The sequence below is a fragment of the Tachypleus tridentatus genome, chromosome 12 (genome assembly GCF_004210375.1).
Source record: "Tachypleus tridentatus isolate NWPU-2018 chromosome 12, ASM421037v1, whole genome shotgun sequence".
NCBI classification, from domain to species: Eukaryota; Metazoa; Arthropoda; class Merostomata; order Xiphosura; family Limulidae; genus Tachypleus; species Tachypleus tridentatus.
Genome location: NC_134836.1, coordinates 2,587,924 through 2,604,271, shown reverse-complemented (window position 1 = coordinate 2,604,271; position 16,348 = coordinate 2,587,924). Strand labels below are relative to the sequence as shown.

The window sequence follows — 16,348 nt, the reverse complement described above, 5'->3', positions numbered from 1 at the left end:
TGCAATTAAAGGAAACTTATATTCAGGCTGAGACCATATCTTAAACTGGCTGTTTTTAGTATAATCTATAGACATGTGAACAAATATGTGCTGTTGTATTTCAATTCTGAGAAACAATCTTTAGAATAGAAGTTAAAAAAATAGTCTTTTATTTTATAAATCCTCTGGAAACTTTTGTAAAGTTTAATAAAAGATAATATTTTACCCTTCTTTTCTGAAAAGAAAATACAAGAGTTTACCATATCTCCATAATATGGCCCTCCCATAAATCACCCTTCTCGCCCTTCTCTAAACGTTTTTCAGTATATCAGTGTCTTTCTTAGATAAGGGGTTCCAACCTGTACACAACATGTTAAGTGAAGACCTACTCAATTACTATATATAATTACTCTATTTGACTTGCAACCATTGTCTACAAATACACTAAAATTATATTAACTTTATTACTACCAACAAAGTACTGTTCAATGGTTTGAGTGACTTATCAACTGCAATGCCAAGATTTTTTCTTCAGTTCTACCATTAGATAGTTTCCCATCTATATTAAATGTGTGATCTTGACTAATTAGATAATTCAACTGTATTACCTTGTGTTTACTATGAGTACAGTAGTCACGCATTTGTACTTACCAATCAATTCAAGTGATTCTGCAATACCTGAACACACTCAATACACATAGAAGTAAATTTTGCTAGTTTACTAATGCCCTTACCATTATCACTGATGTACACAAGAATGAGCAAAAGCTCAAGCACTGAGCCTTGATGTATTCCATTAGCAACATTTTTAGGTCCAGTTTTACTGGACTGTAGTAATAACCTATAAGAATAAGTATAAGAATTACATACATCAAATCCATATCCTGTTTTCAGCTTTCATTGAAGCATTTGATTCATTTGTTTTTGTATCATCAATAAAATGTTATGTTTCAATTCCTTCCTTTTGTTAATTATTTTAAAGCATTATAACCAGCATGTATGCAATGTTACATTGCTATGTTTAGAACAGAGCATAAAAATGAATCAGGGAATAAGTTACCATTATACAAGAAACTTAATGTTTGATTCACATTATCGCAAAAGCAATAAAACAGGTATACCGTGCACAAATATGAAAACAAACACATAAACAAGACAACCATGCAGTAAAACAAAATATACGTGCTAGCATATAAAATTGTGAAAATATTATGTTCTTGAAAAAAATGTTCAATGTTTGTCCCATTGAATATGACTGCTTGAAATGCATGGAAAAATTTTATAAGCCGTACACCACATATAGCATGCTCATATTCAACTGCTGATTGCAGAATGTATCCTATACAAAGAATCAGCACTTGATGGCTTAAAGAAACAATCACATAAATACATCACACTTTGACATAGTACTGTAATATTTTATGCATTCTACTTGTAACATATTAGTTCATGGGACAAATTTTTAACTGACTGAATGGTACTGGAAAACAATGGACTTCAGCTATGTGCAACCCAAACAAACAGACATCTGTTTCATCAAATTATATCATTATAAAATTAGAAGATAAAATAAGAGCATTGAAGCATTTAATTCTACTGATAATCTACATAAAACATTTAATATTATACTTATGATATTTGTACTGGCTATATAAAAAAGTGATATTTTGACCTCCTTCCACCTATGATATTAAAATGGATGCCAGTTAAAAAAAAAAAATAAAATGCTTCAACTAATGATGTCCAATATGCCCACAAAAATATGTATGCAACAAATGTTTAAAAAGATATTAATGAAAAAAATTAACAAGTATAGATGAAAAACCTATAGGAACTATACAACAAGCATGGGAGGTGAGGGGGGGAATTTATAGAAATCAAAATATTTCCACACCTTAATAAGACAGACTCAACTGAGCTAGTTACTTAACCTACTTTTATAAGTTGATTTTCCTATGGTTTAGAAAGACAAAATAATTTTCGGTTTAGCAATTTCAATCTAATTTTTTATCAATTTTAATTTTATCGATGTTTACGTTTAATTGTTTTAATTCATCTTTAGATTCTCTTTGGTTTTAACCATACCCTTTTTAATATGAAACCTGTAAAATGGTACTTTTACAACTAAACCACGCTTATTATAAATCATGAAAATCCGAAGTTACCATAAGTAGTCAAAGTTATGACTTACCAAAAAACAAAAGTTGACGGTGATTGCAGTGTCAGATCTTTTCCGTTTTCCTAACTAACATTAGTTCGTTCCTTACGCTATGTTCCTATTATAGGTTAGTAGTAAACTGTAACTTTCTGATCAGTTTTGCATTTGGAATATACTTGAATACAAATTATAATACACAACCTTTATGAAGTCCAAGTTTTTGTTGTATTACTATTACTAACAAATTACTAGTTTATTACGAAACTTGAAACAGAGGTATCACATATATATTATGCTGTACATTCTTTTCAAGGTTTTGCATAACCACTTTATCATAAGCAATTATTTATGCTTCTGAATTTTTTAAATCTAGCAATTTACGTAAATTATATTTAGTAATACTACTAATTAAGTACTGTATTGCAATGTTCAGCATCTTCACAACTTTACTTTTTAAAGTTTTACACAAGTAATCTATAATTTAACATACATGTGATACGGTATTCTTAAACATCCAAATCATTTTTGTTTCCAGGTTTATCGATCACATTCCATACTTAAAACACTATTAGTTACGGTATGATCATAATAGTAACATGTAACAATCTTAACATCGGTATTTCGAAAATGTAGGCTTGACGACTATAATACGTGTCCGTCTCTATAAACGAGATTTCACGAGAAAATTTACATTTATTTACATTTTACAACTCTAATTCGCAATTTTTTTAAATTATTTTCCATTATATTTATAATGTAATACTACTAGTTTTAAAATTTAGCATTCATGTCTGCAAAAAAGCCATTTCTTTGTTATAAAGGATATTCAACTTCGAAAACTTTTTGTAAGTTCAGTATTTTGTTTTTGTATTTTGCACTTTTGGCAAAGTTATTTGAGATAGTGTGTCGTTCTCCCTCATTTTGAACAAATGACCATAGAGGAAGCAGCTTACCACTCACCATTCACGCCAAGGAATGGACTATTACTCTTCTAACTCATTTGCAGCTTAAAGTGTAGGGAGTACTTTAGGTGTTGCACTGATTTGAACTAGGATCGCCAATGCCAAAAATGCACAACAAGGCTAATTTATTTTCCAATAATGTGTATGATATTCAGGCATATCATATGTTTTCTGCAAAGTTTTTATAATTACGTTTTCTTTCAATTTAAGTACGATATATGTTCAACGTGTCTTCTACCAGCCACACCCCTTCAGTGTGGATTCCTATACGTAGTGAGGGGACCTCCTAGAGAAAATTTTGTTTTTTCAGTTTACCTCATCTGGGATCTAAACATCCACCTACGTGTTTGCTGTGCGTGGAGACCCGTGAAGGGAGGAGAGGATTCTGGTGGTTGAGGGGTCCAACCCTAACACACAACTTTTGCCTTGAATTCCTGTAGATGGGCGACCTTGGGGGCCCCTATGGTCAATCGGCTGGTCCACTTGGGCTAGGGTCAACCAAGTACCAGTGTTGGATGTTCTCAGTGATCGTTATGGACGTTGTGTCTGATGCTGGTGTTGTTGCAGTGTCCTTTTTTGGCATTGTAGTGCGTGCCCTCGTAGGGCTTCATGGTGGGTGGGATCAGTGGGCACTGAAATGTAACTTCTTTATTATGGATACCTCTCTTTATGATAAACTAAATAAAAATGAAACAAAAACAGTTCATTGGAAAACGACCACGCATGGACGACTCTGTTGTATAGTCGATATTACAGTCAGGTTCTGCACCTCGGTTTCTGATTATCCATACCTTATCTGAGAAATCCTTAGGTCAGATGTCTCCATTTTTATTCAAAAGGTATTAGAGGGGCTTGCTGGCTCCCGAAAGTCAGTAAAGAAGTTGCACTCTGGAGATATTTTGGTGGAAACATCTTCACCACAACATACCAAACTTCTCTTGAAATTAAAAGCCTTTGAGGATATACCCATTAAGGTTATTCCCTATCCAACTTTGAATTCTTCCAGAGGAGTTATAGTTGAGAGGAATTTAAAGAACATTCCTGAGCCGAAGATTCTCACCGTTTTCTCCACCCAAGGCGTTACTGCGGTGCGCCGAATCTTCACACGTAAAGACGGAATTATGGACCGTATCAATTTTCTGATATGAACGTTTGCATCACCACGTCTTCCTGCCATAGTCAAAGAAGATCATCTGAACTCCAAGGTATGGCCTTACATTTTTAATCCTCTCAAATGTTTCCAGTGTCAGCGGTTTGGTCACTCAAAAGATCATGTCGTGGTTCTTTGATATGTGCTTATTGTGGTGGTGAAGACCACGACGCTTACGAGCGAATCTAAAATCACATTGTGTTAACTGTAGTGACCTACACCCCTCTCACTCTATTTCTTGCCTAAATGCATAGAAGAGAAAGTGGTGCAATGCTTGAAAACTGTTAATAATATAAACTACTCAGAGGCTCCGAAATATTGTCCCCAATTCCATCTCGGACATATGCTATTGCACTCGATTCCACTGCCACAGTGGAAGGGCAGACAGATCTTTCTGTGCTTCCAACAGAGTTGTTTGCAAAACATCTTAAGAATCTGTGCTCTCCATAATTAAAAACATTGACGCATCTATGTCTACTTCATCTCTGTTCCTACCACTCCTTCCAGTTACTGCCCTGTTTTACTTCCTTCAGTTTCAAGTGTTTCCTCGAGTCCATCCACTTCTGCAGCCCCTAGTAGTAAATCGACCATTCGTTCACGCCCTCAGTCATTAGAATCTTTGTACACAGACAGAGACCTGCCTACTCGACCTAGGGCAGGATCCATGGAGGTAGATAGATCTTTGTCCAATAAAGAAAAAACATGGTTGCAAACAGAAGGTCTCCCCGCCACATTCTGCTCAATATAAATAAAAATGGCGACTCTATCCAGTGGAACTGTCGAGGTTTTCGATCAAATATAGGTGACATTAAGGATTTGATTAATTTTTACCATCCTGGGTTCTCTTCTTACAGGAAACGTTTCTGATACCTGCTGATACAGTCATCCTTCGGCAATTTTCCTTGTACAGAAACGACAGGTCGTGTGACGGACGAGTGCACGGTGAGGTGGCATTGCTGGTTGATCAGCATATGCCAACCCTATCTTTGTCACTTGATACACTCTTGGAGGCTGTATCCATCCATGTTTCCTTGGGTTGTACCATCACTATTTGTTCTCTCTACCTGATTTCTGAAGAGATCTTTAATCAGTCAGATCTTGATGCCCTCATTGAGCAGTTATCATATCCCTTTTTACTACTGGGGGATTTGCTCTGGAGTGGAGCAAATATCGATGGAAGTGGTCGTGGTATATAGCATATGCTCTTGGACCACAACCTATCTTTCTTCAATACGAGTTCTTATACTGATTTTCATGAACCTAATTAGTCTTTTACTGCTATAGATCTTTCTATCTACTTCTCTTCACTTTTCACTGACTTTCCTGGAGGGTCGACAGTTATCCACGGGGCAGTGATTATTTTACTATCATTTTGAGAGAGAATGGCCGTGATAGATGGCATCCGATCCGCTTGCCTTAATGGAAGTTGAGCCAAGCCAACTGGCCCTCTTTTGCTGCTTTCTCGGAACTTAATCTTGCCATCGAGTGTAAGCCATCAATAGATGACTATGTGGAAGCAGTAACTGACTTTATTGTCTAGGCAGCTACTCTGTGTACTCCTAAAATCTTGACACGTTTCCTACAGTATCCTCGTAAGTATCCCACATTTTTAAACTGCATTGCATTTCAACAGGTTCGTGCACATGATTGGCATGTCAGACGTCAAACACAGAAGGAATCTTGAATTAAAGACATTTCTAGCATCTCTTCTACCACGAGTTCCAAAGTCATACAGGACAAAATTCGAAAGGTTAGTGGCCGTTATACTTCTGCTCCCCTTTCAATCTTGTTCTCTGATGGCCAGGAAGTTGCTGATGCCCAGAACATTGCCAACACTCTCGGCAAAAGCTTTTCTCGTACATTTAGCACTTTTGCTTTGTCCCCATCTTTTTAGACATCAAAATATGGGCAGAACGATCACCTCTTTCCTTTTGGTCTGATCATCTTTAGCTATAATTGCTTCCTTACATTGGTGTAACTTATTCTTGCTCTTCATCGATTTGGCAATACATCAGTCGGACCTGATGATATTCATTAATAGATGTTGCGTCATCTCTTTCTGGCCTCCATTCTTCTGGTTGTTTTAAACAGGGTATGGCAGGAGAATGTTTTTCCCGATGCCTGGCGCCATGCTGTTGTAGTCTCTTTTCCTAAACCTGGGAAGGATCTCAAGATTCCTTTGAACTACTAATCAGTTGCTTTGACAAGCTGTATCTCTAAGATCGTAGAGAGTGTGACTAATGCTCGTATGGTTTTGTTCCTCGAATTAAACAACCTTCTCTCACCCACTAAGTGTAGGTTCCGAAACTGGCGCTCCACTATGGATCACCTGATTCGACTTGAAACATCAATCAAGGAAGCCTTTCTCAAGCAACAACATCTTTTTTCTGCATTTTTTACCTTGAAAAACCTTATGATACAACGTGGAGGTATGGCATCTTGTGAGACCTCCACTCATATCGGTTGCGTGGCAATTTACCGATTTTTATTAAACATTTTTTAATGAACCGGCAATTCCAGGTCCGTGTGGGCTCTGCCGTTATTTTCCGTGATTCGGATGTTGCATACAGAATCCCCTTTACAGTTTCTGTTATCACTACCGAATTGTATGCCATTTCTCTTGCTCTGTATCACATAAAAGCTATGCAGTATACGAACTGTACTATTTATACCGTTTCACTTAGCTCTCTGCTAGTCCTGGAATCGCTGCACGTCAGTTCTCACCCTATTTTCGTCGATATTCAAAACCGACTGGCCCATTTCTCTCTATCATCTATTTCTATTCAGTTTTTCTGAATACCGAGCCACGTTGGTATTTGTGGGTAGGAACTCGCTGGCATCGCAGGTAAGTCAGTCTGCTCTGGTATTATCACCGTCGTGCCTGACCCCATATATGGATTACGGTCCTGTATTCAAGGTTCTTCTCCACGCCACTGCTCTGGTATTATCACCGTCGTGCCTGACCCATATATGGATTACGGTCCTATATTCAAGATTCTTCTCCACGCCAATAGTCAGTCAACAAGCAGCATGATAATAAGACTTTCCAAATCAAACCTGCTATTACTCTTTAGCCGTCTTGCTTCCCTAAGGATCAGAAGGAGGAAGTTGTTTTGGTTTGGCTACGCATTGGCCACAGTTTTTAACTCACCACTTTCTTTTATCTGGTACTGATGCACCAATATATGGTCTGTGTAACACTCAAGTTACAATAGCACACATCTGTGTGTGTGTATGTGCGTTTTTTTCATAGCAAAGGCTATCTGCTGCAATTCCTCTCGGAATTGAACCCCTAATTTTGGCCAGTGTTATTAGTAAGGGTGATAATGTCCATTTCATTTGTGTTTTTAAATTTTTAAGGGCCATTGGTCTTTTTAAACTCCATTTAATATTTTAATCCGAAAACTGGACTTGTTTTAGCATCATTTCTTTTCACATATTTTACTTTTCACCGACTGTTTGGCGCAGATAACCCAGTTGCTTTGTGTAAATAAACACTAAACAAACAAACAACCAACCGGTCACACATACGACTGTACGAAAGCGAGAAGAAACTGTAATTTCTGTATTTCGTTGGTGCAGCTTCTTTCATTTTGGTTAACATAAAAATGAAATGTAATTACTTTATGTCGCCATTTTATTTTATCAGTTATTTAAAGAATCGTGTTTACTTTTGTTTTAAATTCGTGTTGGCATATTTTATTTTGATTTTTGTTTTATGTATTGGCATATTGTACAAGGCTGTTCCCTTCACATGAGGGAAAAGCGTAGAATCAAGATGTTGTCACTGTTAAAATTGAAAATTAAATTACATCCTCAATGTTGTTTTTTATTGTATTTTGCTCTCCTTTCGTACTTTATTTTTATTTTGTTGTTTTTTTGTATTGGCTTATTCATTCTTAAAATATGCAGAGCACTTCTGCGTTTTTAGTTCTTTTCATTTTTTACTATTTTATTTTTATGTTTATGTCAGAACGTTTTTGCACATTACGTTTTATCCTTTAAAGTGTATATCATATTTGTAATGTTAAATTTGTTCGTTTGGTATTAAACAGGATACCTGTTATGTAATACGTTGTTTGTGCTGTTTTCACGCTCGTATTTAAATCCATTTTTTCAGCATTTTAAGCTTTCAAACTTGCCACAACCATAGGGACTTTATGTTAAAGGGTATGATCAAGTGATTATTTAATTTTGCACACTTTGTCATTTAACCATTATAGATGAACGTTTGTATTGTGTTTTATATTTGTATATGTAATTAACTTGGTTAAATATTTTTTTAAAGAAGTACTTTTGCGCTTGTGTATAATTGAAATGTTTTTTGTTTCATCTAATAGCGTTATTAAAAGATTCTGAAGTGCAGGTTTTAAATTTAAAATTAAAAGGCTGAGTTTTGTTACTGTAACAAGAGTTAACTCATTGTTAAAGGATTTTGTTCGTGTAGTTTAGTTACTTGGTTTATTTTGTTTTGAATTTCGTGCAAAGCTGGTGTCGGGTTTTGTATATGAGCTGGATTCTTTACAAGTAAGTGACTGTTATTTGTTAGCGACACTTCAACATATAATCAAACAGCACACAGTCAACTTGTTTTAAAATAATATATTAGAACAAGTCGCACGTACATATAAATCTTTGTTATACAGTTATTTATCACAGTCGTAATCAGAGCTGTGAATAAATGTCTCTTTTCGTCAAAGTCATACAACAGGCTACTTCGGAAACTTTTGAACATAATTTGACAAGATAAAATATTCTTCCTGCTCTGTTATTACAATATAATCCGTTTAACCTCACTTTACAAGTCACCACTATAAGCTCTTTATCGGTAAAGTTATAATCATATAGTGTAGCTCTAAATATATATCGAACTATTTTTTTGGACATGTATATATAGCTCAATAGAAGTGTAGACAGTTTCACATATTACGATATATTATGGTACAATAATACTCAAAGAAAACAAAGAAAGAACGTAGAAGGTTCAAGTAACGTTATGCAATAACATAACAATCACCAGTTCATAACTAGTGAACTACACAACAAATTATTCGTGAAAAGTTACGTAATCAATCTGGCGATAAACTATCGCTTCTAAAAATAACTAGGTTTAACACTCTCGTTCTATAAACTATCTAATTGATAACACTTGCATTAAACTTAAATTGAAACAGTCATTTATATCTAACAGCTAATCATCCTTATTTAGCAGTGACAGACTAGAAGGAAGTTAGCTAGTTAACACCATTCACTGCCAATTCTTAGACTATTCTTTTGCCAACGAATAGGGGGATTGATTGTTACTTTGTACTGTTTCCACGACTAAAAGGGCGAGAGTGTTCAGTGAAGGCAATTCAAATCTGTAAGCCTCAGACTGCGAGTTGAAAGCTTTAGCCACCAAGCCACGACAGGCCTTAGTCTAGTTGCAATTTATGGCTAAATGGTTTGTATCGGCCAAGTGGATTGTATACATTCTTAGGGATGGAGTAAAGTTAACATGCTCCTTGATCATATCACAAAGTATGATATGCAGGCATGTCAAATGTTGTTTAGAGTACGGTGCACATGTGCTAAGACAAAGTCAAGAATTAGATTTCAGCCTAATTTCAAAGAATAATGGAAAGTAAATCACAAGTGAAACATCAAAATTTTATTAATCCTTGTATCTAGTAGAATAGAAACTCAGTGGAAGTGCTTAAGCTCAGCAAACAGTTAATATTTTGTGTGTCTCCTTTTGTTTTAATAATTGCAGACAGTCTTCCAGGTATTGTTGCAACATATTTAATCAAACTGTCCTTTGGGACTTTACTTCATATACTTCTAATACAATTCTATAAAGTTTCTTTAGAAGTAACTTTCGATTTGTCACATTTTTGATCTATAAAATCCCACATCTGCTCAAATGAGTTGAGATCGGGGCTCTGTTTGGGCCATTGTATCACTTGAGTGACTCTGTCAGCTTTATTCATAGCTAGGTACTGTCTGCATATGTTGGATAAGTGTTTGGGGTCATTATCTTGCTGGAAGTAGCATTCTTTACCAATAATACGCAAAACACTGATGGTATTTGCGTTGGTCTATTATTCTATCTATTTTGCAAATATTTCCTGTCGCCTCAGCAGAAAAAACACCCCAAAACCATCACACTACCTTCACCATGCTTTATGGTAGTTGCTATGCATTGAAGTAAGTATAATTCACCTTTCTTCTGCCGGACGTATAACCTATGCTTTAAACCAATTATTTCGAACTTGGACTAATCCATTCATAACACCGTTTTGCAATCATCAACAGTAGTGTTTTTGTATTTTTAATCAAATTTCACTCTCTTCAGAATATTTGGAGATCAAAGCAAATTTTTGTAACAGCTACACGATTAAATATTCTATTCTCGTGCAGTCTTCTTGATATTGTAGATCTGGACACTTTTCTGTTATTTGGTTCATGGTTGTTTATCTCATGTTTGAGATCAGTGGTAGTCTTCTTTCTTCTATATCGAAGGCTGCATAAAACAGGATACTTAACATCAGAATCATTGAGTTTAGGTGTTCTGCCTATTCCTTTCCTATTTTCAAATTTACTTGTCTCGGTTTCACGATTTAGGGTGTACTTGAAAGTGTTTGGCGTGATTTTCAAATATACAGAAATTTATCGTAGACTTTATGCTATTTCTCTGTTCTACTTACAATTCTCTACGCTTTTTAGACCATGGCATGACAACAAAACTTAATACATGGTGTCAAATTTTTTTATAATGTTTATTTGTGGAATGCTATCAAATTGATTTTTACTAGCATATACCGGTACTACATGCTAGCTTCTTTCTATATAGTTAAGACACTGTATGTGACAGTGATTTTTACACCCTAAATTTGATCAGTATGTTCATTCAAGCAGAACCTTTATGACATATCCTTGATACAAGTATGATATAAGGAAATTCTAAAAAATTATAAGTATTCTCACCCTAACTCATTCAGTTGTCAACAGGGATCAATGAAACATTACCATAGTGTTGAAATTTATATTTTGTAATGGTATAAAAGTAGTTACCTCACAAAATGGGAATAACGACAAAATATTATTTCGTTCCTAACACCTTGACACAGAACATTTTTACAGGATTTTAAATGGTTCTGCTTTTATATCACTCATTTTTGATACCTTATTGTTATTGTTATAACAAAATATGGAGGGGCTAAAATATTAGATCCGAGATATTAATTTTTTTCCTTTCATTTTTTCTAGCTGTTATTGTTTTGAATTAAGCACAAAGCTATACAATGGGCTATCTGTGCTCTGCCCACGACGGGTATCGAAACCCGGTTTTGAGCCTTGTAAGTTCGCAGACATACCGCTGAGCCACTGTGGTGCTTTTCTTTTCTCCCATTAAAACTGATGTGAAAAATGGATATCACTGAAGTTTTTTAGTTGAAAATGATATTTATTGAAGCACTCTTAACATTACTTATACCGACCGACTTAAAGCTAATGAGTAATAATAACTTCTTCGACTATAGTTTTTCTTCATGTAAATTTCTGAATACTTCCTCTTGTTTTATTTATTTCGCATGAGATTTGTAACGATCAAACAACTATATACATGACTATTACATTTTGTGAATACGAATTTTAAGGACAGATATTGGGATATACAACCTACACTGGCGCTCTTTGCTAGCATCAGGCTTGTCTTTAGCTCCTCTCCTTTCAGAGAGGGGGAAGTGGTGCTTTTTACAGGCCATGATATAATGATATGGATTTACAAAAAAATTAGTACGGTAAACATGTTTACCCCAGGGTGACTCTTCTTATTCATTTGAAAAAAATCTTTTTAAAATTGATAATGTGATTTTTTTAATCCATTGGAAAGAATGAAGTTTGGTTGTTGTCGTTTTTTTGTTTGATTGTTTGAAATTAAGCACAAAACTCAACAATGGGTTATCTGTGCTCTGCCCATCACGGGCATCAAAACCCGGTTTTTAGCACTGCAAGTCCAGAGACATACAGCTGTACCACTAGGGAGTATGAATTTTGGTTGGCCAGAATGAAAAATGAGAGTGCACGGCTCACTCTAAAACTGGCCTAAGCTAGTATAAAGTTCGAAGCAGCAAGGTAATCAAATCATACAATAGATTTCTCACCTGTCGAGTACCAAACAAATTTTTGTTCAGTCCACGCAGTGACTGAAGCAGAGCCAGAGAACGTTATTTTAATTACATAGATACGCACTAAAATTTTGAAAATATTTTATATAAATTTTGAGTTAAATAAAGGGTCAATAAAAAACTTAGCATGTGTGCTGAATATAAGAATTGAGCTATTTTTGGTTGTCAAAATTGGCTGTGGTTATTTACGACAATTTTTTTTTCTCGAGATTGTGTGTATGTGTTTTGTTATAGCAAAGCCACATCAGACTATCTGCTGAGTCTATCGAAGAGAATTTTCTCGAAAATACATATAGTAAGTTATTCATTAATTAAACGATATTGAATATCATTCATCAGGACACGTAGTAAGTACTTAAATGAATAAAACATGTTTATTAAATTATTCACGAAGAGATCAAGTAAATGAAGGATAATAATAATAATATTCACAAAAAGGGTTACTGATTAAGAACTTCTGACGTGGTCACGCAACTGTAACGATCTCATCGCTATCTGAAGTAAGACATGTTTCATCATTAATTGTGTCAGTAGGACTGAGGAAGTGAAGTCTTCTGGGTGTTGATATTATTCACGGTAATTTTTAAATATTATTATTATTCAAATATAATAATTAAAAAAGATAGTGACTAAATATTACTTACAATTATTTAGTGAAAATAGAGAGCCAGTAACTAATTTTTATTATTATTTCCCCGGAGTTCTCTTTACGGCTTTGTTGAAGAGATCACCCAATAGGACGAGATAATAGTAATAGCAGAATTAACCACTGATACATTAAACACACTTTCAACAATATACAATAATATCTCTTTTATTTTTTCATGCGTGGCTGAGCGATTACAGGATAACGCCATCTCTTGCCCGTTTTTAAATATAGTTACAGTTTTGGACACAGAACGTCAAATCTTTTCGATTGATGTATTTGACCACACCCAAAATCTTACATATTGATTTATTCTAATCCTACCTCAAATAATTTAGATTTAAAGGCTTAGTATTGCTGACGTACTAAAATAAAATTAACAAAAGGGAAAAAGGTTACATAGCTTAATTTATTGTAATCTTGCTTAAAATATTTTCAGCTGCTGCGGCAATTGATGATCCCCTCTCATTTTACGTACTCTCTGGTTAGAACGATTTGATACACCAACCTGAAGCACTTTAGCCCAAGGGTGACATTCATAAATAAAAAGTTTTTTGTTTTTTTAATTTTACGCAAAGCTAGCTGTCCCTAATTTAGCAGTGTAAGACAAGAGGGAAGGCAACTCTTGGGCTACTCTTTAACCAACGAATAATGGGATTGATCGTAACATATAACGCTCCCACAGCTGAAAGGGCGAGCATGTTTGGGGCGACGGGGATGGGAACCCGCGACCCTCAGATTACGAGTTGCACGCCTTAACACACTTGGTCAATCCCACTATTCATTCGTAAAAGAGTAGCCCAAGAGTTGGCGGTGCGTGGTGGTGACTAGCCGCCTTCCCTCTAGTCTTACACTGCTAAATTAGGGACGGCTAGCGCAAATAGTCTTCGAGTATCTTTGCGCGATTTTCAAAACAAACAAAACCTTAAGTACGTTAGTAAAATATGTTATACCATAACAAATAATAAAATTATATAGAGATTGTATTGCTTTTTGTTTGAAGTTAAAGGTGAATTTTCAACAAATTTAATAATTGCCTTAGAAACTGTACTTTGGTTAGGTATAATTCCTGCGTGGTTGCCATATTTTTAAACACTTTAGTTTTTGAGTAAAAAATGAAAAAAAATATGCGGGTCCTCGAACTCAAGTTCCTTTCTATCGTTCGGCTGTTTCCGTGACGTTTTACAACTATGACGTAATAGTTGCCAAACAAGCTTCGTTGCGCGCCGACCAGTTTGTTTCTTTTAGTGCTGGTGTTTTATGTAAATCTATCGGTGCTTTTTTCGGATTACATACTTTGTGAGACTCTTTTTTTTTTCTTGATATTGCTACTTTATGACTGTTTTATGATAACATAGTTTACTGCGTTGCTTATGGTTGTAAAAACGGTTCAGCATCGGGCAAATGCTTTTTTTCGTTTCCGAACAAGCAGAAGGAACCGGCAAGATGGCGACAGTAGGTGCGTATGGCTAATAGGAAGAATTGGACTCCTTCACACCGTGCAAAGCTTTGTCAAGATAACTTTGAACGCTCATGTTTTATGTCGGATCCCACTGTTTTGGATTCCGTGGGTTTCAAGCCAGGCAGGTTGAGACTGAAAAAAACCATCGGCAATAGACAGGATCGTCCCCACCATCTTTCCTCGTGTAGAGCTGAGGACTGATCTCAACCTGCAGCATACAGGTTCCACCCCTCTGAAGCCATCCGTTGCTATCACGAAAAGAACAAACTTAAAGGTATGTGTGTAGTATAAAGCGATAAATAATAACTAGTATAATATAATAATTTAAAAAGTACAAGTTTTTGAAGAATGTAACTAGACATACATATTTCACATTCATGAGCGTGTTTTACATTTGTGGCACCTGAAAGTCAGTGAAACCTTGATTTCCTACTCCAGACAGTGGACAAATCTAACCAAAATAGAGTATATTCCAAGTTTAAAAGCTGGTAGATCATTCTGTAGATGTTTTTGTATCATTTTTACATATGGAAAAGTTTGAAGAATACCATTTTTCAAATTTAACATTTCAAGATAAATTGAAATAAGACTATGTCTTGATCATCTTCAAGTAATCAAGTACATGTTATGTATTTTTTTTAAAAAAACATTGTAGACTTGTAAACAATCAAATATAAACTCCATAACATATTTCCATAACTCATCGTAATAAAATTAATCTTAACACAGTACTTTGACATTGTCATATTAAATGTAAATCTCATAAACCTCATAAAGCATGTTTTAATATATAATCTTAGTTCTTCAGTATCTCTCGCAGTTCCGCTACTCTCGCTCGTGGAACTGTCCTCATCACTAGAACTTATCAGATCAGTGTCAAACGTAACTGTTCTAGGTTCGTTCAGAGTAAGTTCGAATTGATATGGCGCTACTTGTCACTGTTCAGAACAAAAAGTCAAAACAAACTCTGCCTCTGTTTCTCCGTATGTCCTGGCAATGTTGATTTACCGCCAACGCCAGCGGCAATCCGAACGTTTTAGTTTTTACGTTTGCCGCTAGGAAAAGGCTCTTTCTGCACCAAGTTCTATGTTTCATTTATTAACACATATGTTTTATAAAAAATGTGAACCTGCAAAATTAATCAGTATGAGTAGTTATTTGACTGCAAAGTTTTCTTTTTTCTGTAAAATTCACCTTTAAGCTGAAAGCTAAACAACTGGTTATTTGTGCTGTGATACTATAAGTATCGAAACCTTATCTCTAGCGTTATAAACCCACAGACCGCTGAACTACTGGAGAGTAAAATAATTGCTTGTTTGTTTAGGTAGGTACAGAGCTATAAAATGGGCTATTTGTGGTGTGCCCATCATGGATATCGAAATCCAGTGTTTTGCATTATAAGCCTTCAGACTTACTGCTAAGCCACTGGAAGCGATGGATTGTTACATTAATATCCTAGAAATATTTTACTGACTGTATGAAATATTTTTAGATAGAAATGGAAATCAAAGAACGCTGTAGTCTAGCGCGTTTATCTACCCTTGCATAAACTATTAATATGGGTACAAAGTAACACACATTGTGTACAAAGCAGTATGATAATTCAGGTTTGTCTATTTTTTTTTTCTTATTTCCTCAGCTTGTGTCGACCACGAAATATTTCGCATAGAATGTGAATCTTCCTATCAACTGAACTAAATGGTTAACTCAAACGAAATTCTTAATAGTTCCAACAGTTCCAACTATCATATTTTTGTCCTCTTTCAAAGGTTCATCCTCGAGCATTATCTCATTGTCGTGGGATGATTGCCGGTCTAGCACCA

At 35.2% G+C, this 16,348-nt stretch overlaps 1 protein-coding gene across 3 annotated transcripts in view; it reads right to left on the bottom strand.

Moving 5' to 3' along the window:
• The window catches only part of LOC143235156 (uncharacterized), an 80,188-nt gene extending 77,405 nt beyond the window's left edge, over positions 1-2,783 (bottom strand). The window contains exons 1-2 of one of the 3 annotated variants that reach the window (XM_076473033.1): positions 2,628-2,780; positions 2,171-2,255 (exon numbers count right to left, since the gene is read on the bottom strand). The gene's annotated coding sequence lies outside the window, so the exon portion shown is untranslated. The other 2 variants (XM_076473034.1, XM_076473035.1) reach the window with 2 other exon arrangements.
• Positions 2,784-16,348: the final 13,565 nt, after the last annotated feature.